The sequence below is a fragment of the Terrapene carolina genome, unplaced genomic scaffold (genome assembly GCF_002925995.2).
Source record: "Terrapene carolina triunguis isolate 2854851 unplaced genomic scaffold, T_m_triunguis-2.0 Scaffold141, whole genome shotgun sequence".
NCBI lineage: Eukaryota > Metazoa > Chordata > Testudines > Emydidae > Terrapene > Terrapene triunguis.
In genome coordinates, this window is record NW_020664492.1 from 3180440 (window position 1) to 3187795 (window position 7356).

Sequence of the window (7356 nt, forward strand, 5' to 3'; positions counted from 1 at the left end):
ATAAAAACACTCGTAAATGTACAATACATAACAATCTTACACATGCCGTTTCCATCTTCCGATCCTATGCTTCTTTAATCAATATGAACATAAATGGCCTGATTTATAGTAGTTTATGGCATACAGATGCACACCCACATTTGCATTCCTAATGTACACGGGCAATTACTGGGACTGCCTAAACTAATCTGGTATTTCTGAAGTTGGTAATCTGCATGCACAGATATTGGCTCATGCAATTAATGTAATTACACACAAACAAATTAGGCATGAATTGCAAGTGAGAGTTTCTATGCCTAAAACTTTTGAAAATCATGCCCCAAATAATTTACTATAACTTTTCAAAAACAAAGATAAACTCACTGAACACTCCAGTTCAAAAATACAATTGATTATCATATAGAAACGTGTATTTTGTTGAACCTGATACCTTGCTCCCAGTGCTGACACACAATTCAAGATTGCAGGGGTAGAGTGCTCATCCTCTGAGAAAGAGGGAATGCTTTGCACTGCTTAACTACTACCACTCCTCTAGATCTTTCTTAAGGAATAAAACAATGGGCTCCCATCAGGGTCCCACCTAATACAGAAGGATGGTGGCTAAGAAGTGTGTCCTAGAAGTTAAAGGAGGGAGAAGATTTTGTGGAGTGTTGTGTCCAGTTCTGAGTTCCACATTTCAGGAAAGATGTTGGCAAATTGGACAGAGTCCAGAGAACAGCAACAAAAATGATTAAAGGTCTAGAAAACATGACCTATGAGGGAAGATTGAAAAAATTGGGTTTGTTTAGTCTGGAAAAGAGAAGACTGAGAGGGGCATGATAGCAGTTTTCAAGTACATAAAAGGTTGTTACAAGGAGGAGGGAGAAAAAATGTTTTTCTTAAGTCTGAGGATACAACAAGAAGCAATGGGCTTAAATTGCAGCAAGGGAGGTTTAGGTTGGACATTAGGAAAAACTTCCTAACTGTCAGAGTGGTTAAGCACTGGAATAAATTTCTAAGGAAGTTGTGGAATCTCCATCATTGGAGATTTTTAAGTACAGGTTAGGCAAACACCTGTCAGGGATGGTCTAGATAATACTTAGTCCTGCCATGAGTGTAGGGAACTGGACTAGCTGATCTCTCAAGGTCCCTTCCAGTCTTATGATTCTATGTCTGTGTGTGTGTAACAAGGCTGGAGGTAATTAATATCACTGTTGTATATGGAAGGCAACACCTTTAACTCTGGACAGCAAAAGATACTAGAAAAATATCAACAGTTTGGAGGGAATTCAGAGAAGAGCAACAAAAATTATTTTAAAGATTTACTTGCAAAAAAAGAATAAAAGCGTATGAGGAAAGAGTTAAATTACCATGGATATGCTAACACTCTACCTTACGCATTTTTGACCCCAAGAAGAATTGGTAGAATTGTTTAAGCAGGTATAACTAGGAGTAATGGGATAAAAATGAAAAAAAATTAGGCTGAATGTTAAGAAAACTACGTTTGGGGTATATTAGATGGCAGAACAGTCTCCCATAGGAAGTGGTGGTAATCACTTGAATCATTTCTAACTGGACACTCAAGAATATACTGTAGGGAACAATCCTGCGCTGGCAGGGGTATCAATTAGATGACTTAATGGGTGTTTTTCACTTCTAAGTTTTATGTATGTTATTAAGGGACCTAGGCACTGTTCCCACAGATGAAGCAAGAGGGCTGATTTCATAAACCCTGGCAAAATGCCAATAAAAAGAATACTATCAGCACACTGTAAACTATGCAAACAAACCTCCTGCTTTAGGAGAAATTATTCAACAAATGAATGCAGGGTTCTTCAAAACATACAAAGGAGTGAACAATGGGGACTTTCATGTTCCTCTTAATTTTGCCTTACTAGTAAATTGCATTTTGTGAGTTTCCCCCCAATTTCCAAAACATGGATTGGTTCACCTGACATGCTACGAAGCTAGGCAGAATCTCCCACCACATGGAGTTTTGTGCCTCTTCCCAGTAGCAATCTGTGCACTAAAGATTCAGAAAAAATTTCCTAGCAAATAATTAGCTTTATTCTTACATTCAAAACAAAACAAACTACATAAAAAGAACAGTAGGATTTCAAAGTAGAGCATACACAAGTCAGGAAATGTCAAAGTTAAGATTGGTCACACAACCTTAACTCTCTCTGCAACTTTAACTCTGCCCCTTGTGCACACACATTCAGTACCGAGTTTGAGTCTCCACTTCTCTACAAGACTTTTACGTCAGTCTAAACCCAATGAAATCAAACAAGTTAGACTGGCATAAAACAGAGCGTAGAATTGGGTCCTGTGAATGAAGCAGCGGTACATAACAAATAGGGCCCTACCAAATTCACAGTCCATTTTGGTCAACTTCACAGTCATAGGATTTAAAAAATCATAAATTTCATGATTTCAGCTATTTAAATTTAAAATTTCACAGTATTGTAATTGTAGGGGTCCTGACCCAAAAACGAGTTGGGGGGAGGAGGGGTCATGGTATTGCTGCCCTTACTTCTGTGCTGCTGCTAGTGGCGGCGCTGCCTTCAGAGCTGGGCAGCTTGAGAGTGGCGGCTGCTGGCCAGGAGCCCAGCTCTGAAGGCAGAGTTGCTGCCAGCAGCAGCACAGAAGTAAGGATGGCATGGTCTGGTATTGCCACCCTTACTTCTGCACTGCTGCCTGCAAAGCTGGGCCCTCAGTCAGCAGCTGCCACTGTTCGGCTGCCCAGCTCTGAAGGTATCAGCACAGAAGTAAGGGTAGCAATACCGCGACCCCCCTAAAATAATCTTGCGACCCCCCTGCAACTCCCTTTTGGGTCAGGACCCCCAATTTGAGAAACACTGGTCTCCCCTGTGAAATCATTATAGTATACGGTAAAAGCACACAAAAGAGCAGATTTCTCAGGAGGAGACCAGATTTCACGGTCCATGACATATTTTTCATAGCCATGAATTTAGTAGGCCCCTAATAATGAATGAGACATGGCTTAGTTCAGAGCCTCAGTTTGGTTGAAATTCTGAGGATATTTTGGAAATAACAGAATGCAATGGTAGAATTAAAGTATATTGTAAATACACAGGCACAAGGGGACAGAGTAAAGACTTTTTGAGCAATCTTAGAATTGGCATGTCCTGACTTTTCGGTACTTCACTTTACAACCTTTTTAAAACAAACCAAAAAAGAAAAAGTTTTTTGTAGAACTTTGCTTCCTTCTGTGCGCACCTTCAGTCACCATATGTAATGAAGCAGGACTCCTGGTAAGTCCGATAAGATAAAGTACATGGGAGAGCATTTGTCTTCCTCGTCTCTTGGACTGAACTTTCTCCTGACAGGCTCTGCCCTGACAGGCTCTGCCTCCTACTCACAGCAGATTTGTAGGACACTCTTTTATCAAAAAGAGTCCAGAAGCTCTGCAGCAAACTAATGAGCCAGGGTAGCTTCCACCCTCTCCTGGGTCCTGGAATTGTGTGAGCAACCTCATCCTCTTTGCTAGAGTAAGATGCTACTATGGATGAGGGAGGGACAGGATAACAACAAGAGAGACTTCTATCTGTGAGCCCAAAGAGAATCCATGAAGGGCCAGAAAAGATCCCTGTAGTCAAAAGATGCAGGGACTTTCTGTGACCAGAAACCCTTCTACTCCCAGTGCTTGGGTTCCTGGATGATGACTCCACTCCCTTTATGGAGGTCGCAAAGCAAGTCCAGATATCCACAAGATCCAGTGAGAGCCATGGGGGCACATCTGAGGAACATTCAGAGAAGGCAAGGAAGAGGGAAACACAACCTAGACAAACCTTCCCCCTCACCATCCTCTTCCTCTTCAGCAGGCCAAGTCAACTTGCCACAGAAATAGGCAACAAAGAAGGCCCAAGCAACAGCTGAGTAAAACCTGGCCTTGGTCCACAGAACTGAGGGAGGCCAGGCATTAGAATTGGCAGAAAAGCCCAGTCTGACTGGTACAACCCAAACCCAGGTGCAAAGCACAAAACATCTCCATCTTCTCAGCAGAGGGAGAATCTATGGGCCTTACCCTGTTATGCTAAGGTTCTCTTACACAGCCAGAGTGGTTCAAAGGATCCTTAGTGTAAATGAGAATTAGGCCTGAAGTGGTCTCCTGCTGGGAAGCAGAAGGGACACTGGAATTTGGGTGGTCAGGCTGCTCCCAAAAAAGGGCATGAAATTTCCCTCAAGTGGGAGATTCCCTCTACTTGTGTGGAAATCATGAATTATATTTTGCACTTATAGAGTGCTTTTCATCTGACATTCTCGAAGCATTTTATTAAGGCAAGGTGAGAATCATTAGACCCATTTTACAGGTGAGGAAATTTAGGCGCAGAGAAGTGAAGTGATCTGCCTAAGGTCACACTGAAAGTCTCTGACAGAGCTAGAACTAGAAAAGATGTCTCTTGACCCCCACTTCCATGTCTGACCACTAGACCTCTAATTCCCATTTGTAAGAAGGAGCAATTTATTCACCCCAGATTGAGGGAAATGGCAAATCTAAAGGAAAATGGATGATTTAACTAGCCAACCAACTATAATTTCTTTAGATTCCAGTGAACCTTTTTTTGCGACCAGGGGCTGCTAACAGGGAGTTTCGCAAGGGAGTTCTCCAGGTGAAGGAGGAGCAATACAGCACCCTTTTGGGGTAAGTGACTGTCTGTAGTATGTGTTTGTTTGTGTTTGGGGGTTACTTGCTGTGTGCTGAGCTTGTGTTTGTCAGTCTGTTTGTTTGGTTGGTTGTTTGAAGGACGGTGTGCTGTGGCTGGCAGTTGGAAGCTGTGAGCTTCAAAGGAAGGTTTGAAAGCTAGAAGCCTCTGGTAAGTGCCTGAGCCTTAATCAGTGGGCGGGGCATTCATACAGGCCAGGGCTTTATAAAGCAGCGCACAAGCGACCAGGAAGCTTTTGAGAACAGGGGCTGCTAACAGGGAGTTTCGCAAGGGAGTTGGGAAGGGGGCGACGGTCCCTTGCCGGTTCCATCTGTTTTCCCTTTATTCCCCTTAAAACCTATAAACCAACTACATTCAAAACTTCTTGCTTAAACAACCCTTTCAGCGGACAGGGGGCTGCAGACGGGAGTTTGAGAGGGAGTTTGACAGAGGGAGGCTTACGATGGTTAGGAAGACCCGCAACACCTGTGCCAGCACTGCTTGTCTCCTCCACCTGTGCCTGTAGCCAGACAGAGCGCCTGAGCATGGATGCTTCTACCCAGATCCTGGTGTGGTTTTGCAGAGACTGTAACTTGCAATTTCCACTTACTGATATCCAGGCTGGAGGGACCATCCAATGTGAAAGGTGCCTGCTGGTGGAATCTCTCAGGCAGCAGGTGGGAGAGCTACAGGAGGAGGTGGCTAGGTTAAGGAGCATCCGAATCCACGAGCAATTCCTGGACAGTATCCATGTGGAGACAGCTGAGGTAGCTGTCCCAGTACACAGGACTGCTGATACACCACTGGTGGAGGAGGAGATGGCTCAGGGTGGACACTGGCAGCTGGTTACTTCTGGCAGCAGGCAGTGCTCCACCCCTGCTCTGAACCCTCCCGCCATGGTAATAGGTAACCGTTATGCTCTTCTTGATACAGGAAAGAAGGAATCACCCCCTACAGTAAAGGAGGAGAAGCCTTGTACCCCTAAGGCTGGGAGGTCTGCTGCCACCACTGCGAATAGGAAACATACGGTAGTGGTGGTCGGAGACTCTCTGCTGAGGGGGACGGAGGCGCCCATCTGTCGCCCTGACATTTCATCTCGGGAGGTATGCTGCCTGCCGGGAGCCCGTAACCGAAATGTTACGGAGGCATTGTCAAGGATTATCCAGCCCTCTGACTACTACCCCATGCTACTCATCCATGTGGGCCCAAATGATACTGTGCGGTGTGACACTGAGCGGATCAAAAGTGACTACAGGGCTCTGGGAGTACGGGTGAAGGAGTTTGGAGCGCAGGTGGTATTCTCTTTGATTCTTCCTGTCAAAGGTAGGGGCCCGCGCAGAGACAGATGCACCATGGAGGTGAATGCCTGGCTTCGAAGATGGTGTCGCCAGGAGGGCTTTGGCTTCCTCGACCACGGGATGCTATTCGAGGAAGGACTGCTAGGCAGAGATGGCGTTCAACTTTCAAGGAGGGGAAAGACCCTATTTGGACACAGACTGGCTAACCTAGTGAGGAGGGCTTTAAACTAGGTTCGACGGGGACAGGTGAGCAAAGCCCACAGGTAAGTGGGGAACATGGAGACCTGGGAGATGGGTCGGAAATGAGAGGGAGTGTGGGCTATATTGGCAGAGAGAAAGGAGGGTCAGGACAAAACTGGGAGGAAAGATCAAACCAGGATCTTAGATGCCTATATACAAATGCGAGAAGAATGGGTAATAAGCAGGAAGAACTGGAAGTGCTAATAAATAAATACAACTATGACATTGTTGGCATCACTGAAACTTGGTGGGATAATACACATGATTGGAATGTTGGTGTGGATGGGTACAGCTTGCTCAGGAAGGATAGACAGGGGAAAAAGGGAGGAGGTGTTGCCTTATATATTAAAAATGTACACACTTGGACTGAGGTAGAGATGGACATTGGAGACGGAAGTGTTGAGAGTCTCTGGGTTAGGCTAAAAGGGGTAAAAAACAAGGGTGATGTCATGCTACGAGTCTACTACAGGCCACCTAATCAGGTGGAAGAGGTGGATGAGGCTTTTTTTAAACAACTAACAAAATCATCCAAAGCCCAAGATTTGGTGGTGATGGGGGACTTCAACTATCCAAATATATGTTGGGAAAATAACACAGCGGGGCACAGACTATCCAAAAAATTCTTGGACTGCATTGCAGACAACTTTTTATTTCAGAAGGTTGAAAAAGCTACTAGGGGGGAAGCTGTTCTAGACTTGATTTTAACAATAGGGAGGAACTCGTTGAGAATTTGAAAGAAGAAGGCAGCTTGGGTGAAAGTGATCATGAAATCATAGAGTTTGCAATTCTAAGGAAGGGTAGAAGGGAGAACAGCAAAATAGAGACAATGGATCTCAGGAAGGCCGATTTTGATAAGCTCAGAGAGCTGATAGGTAAGGTCCCATGGGAATCAAGACTGAGGGGAAAAACAACTGAGGAGAGTTGACAGTTTTTCAAAGGGACACTATTAAGGGCCCAAAAGCAAGCTATTCCGCTGGTTAGGAAAGATAGAAAATGTGGCAAAAGACCACCTTGGCTTAACCACGAGATCTTGCATGATCTAAAAAATAAAAAGGAGTCATATAAAAAATGGAAACTAGGACAGATTACAAAGGATGAATATAGGCAAACAACACAGGAATGCAGGGGCAAGATTAGAAAGGCAAAGGCACAAAATGAGCTCAAACTAGCTA

General features: G+C 44.5%; 1 protein-coding gene across 1 annotated transcript in view; it reads right to left on the reverse strand.

The window, feature by feature from the left end:
* The window catches only part of LOC113406801 (phospholipid-transporting ATPase IB), a 408364-nt gene that overhangs the window by 315834 nt on the left and 85174 nt on the right, over positions 1-7356 (reverse strand). The window lies entirely within an intron of this gene.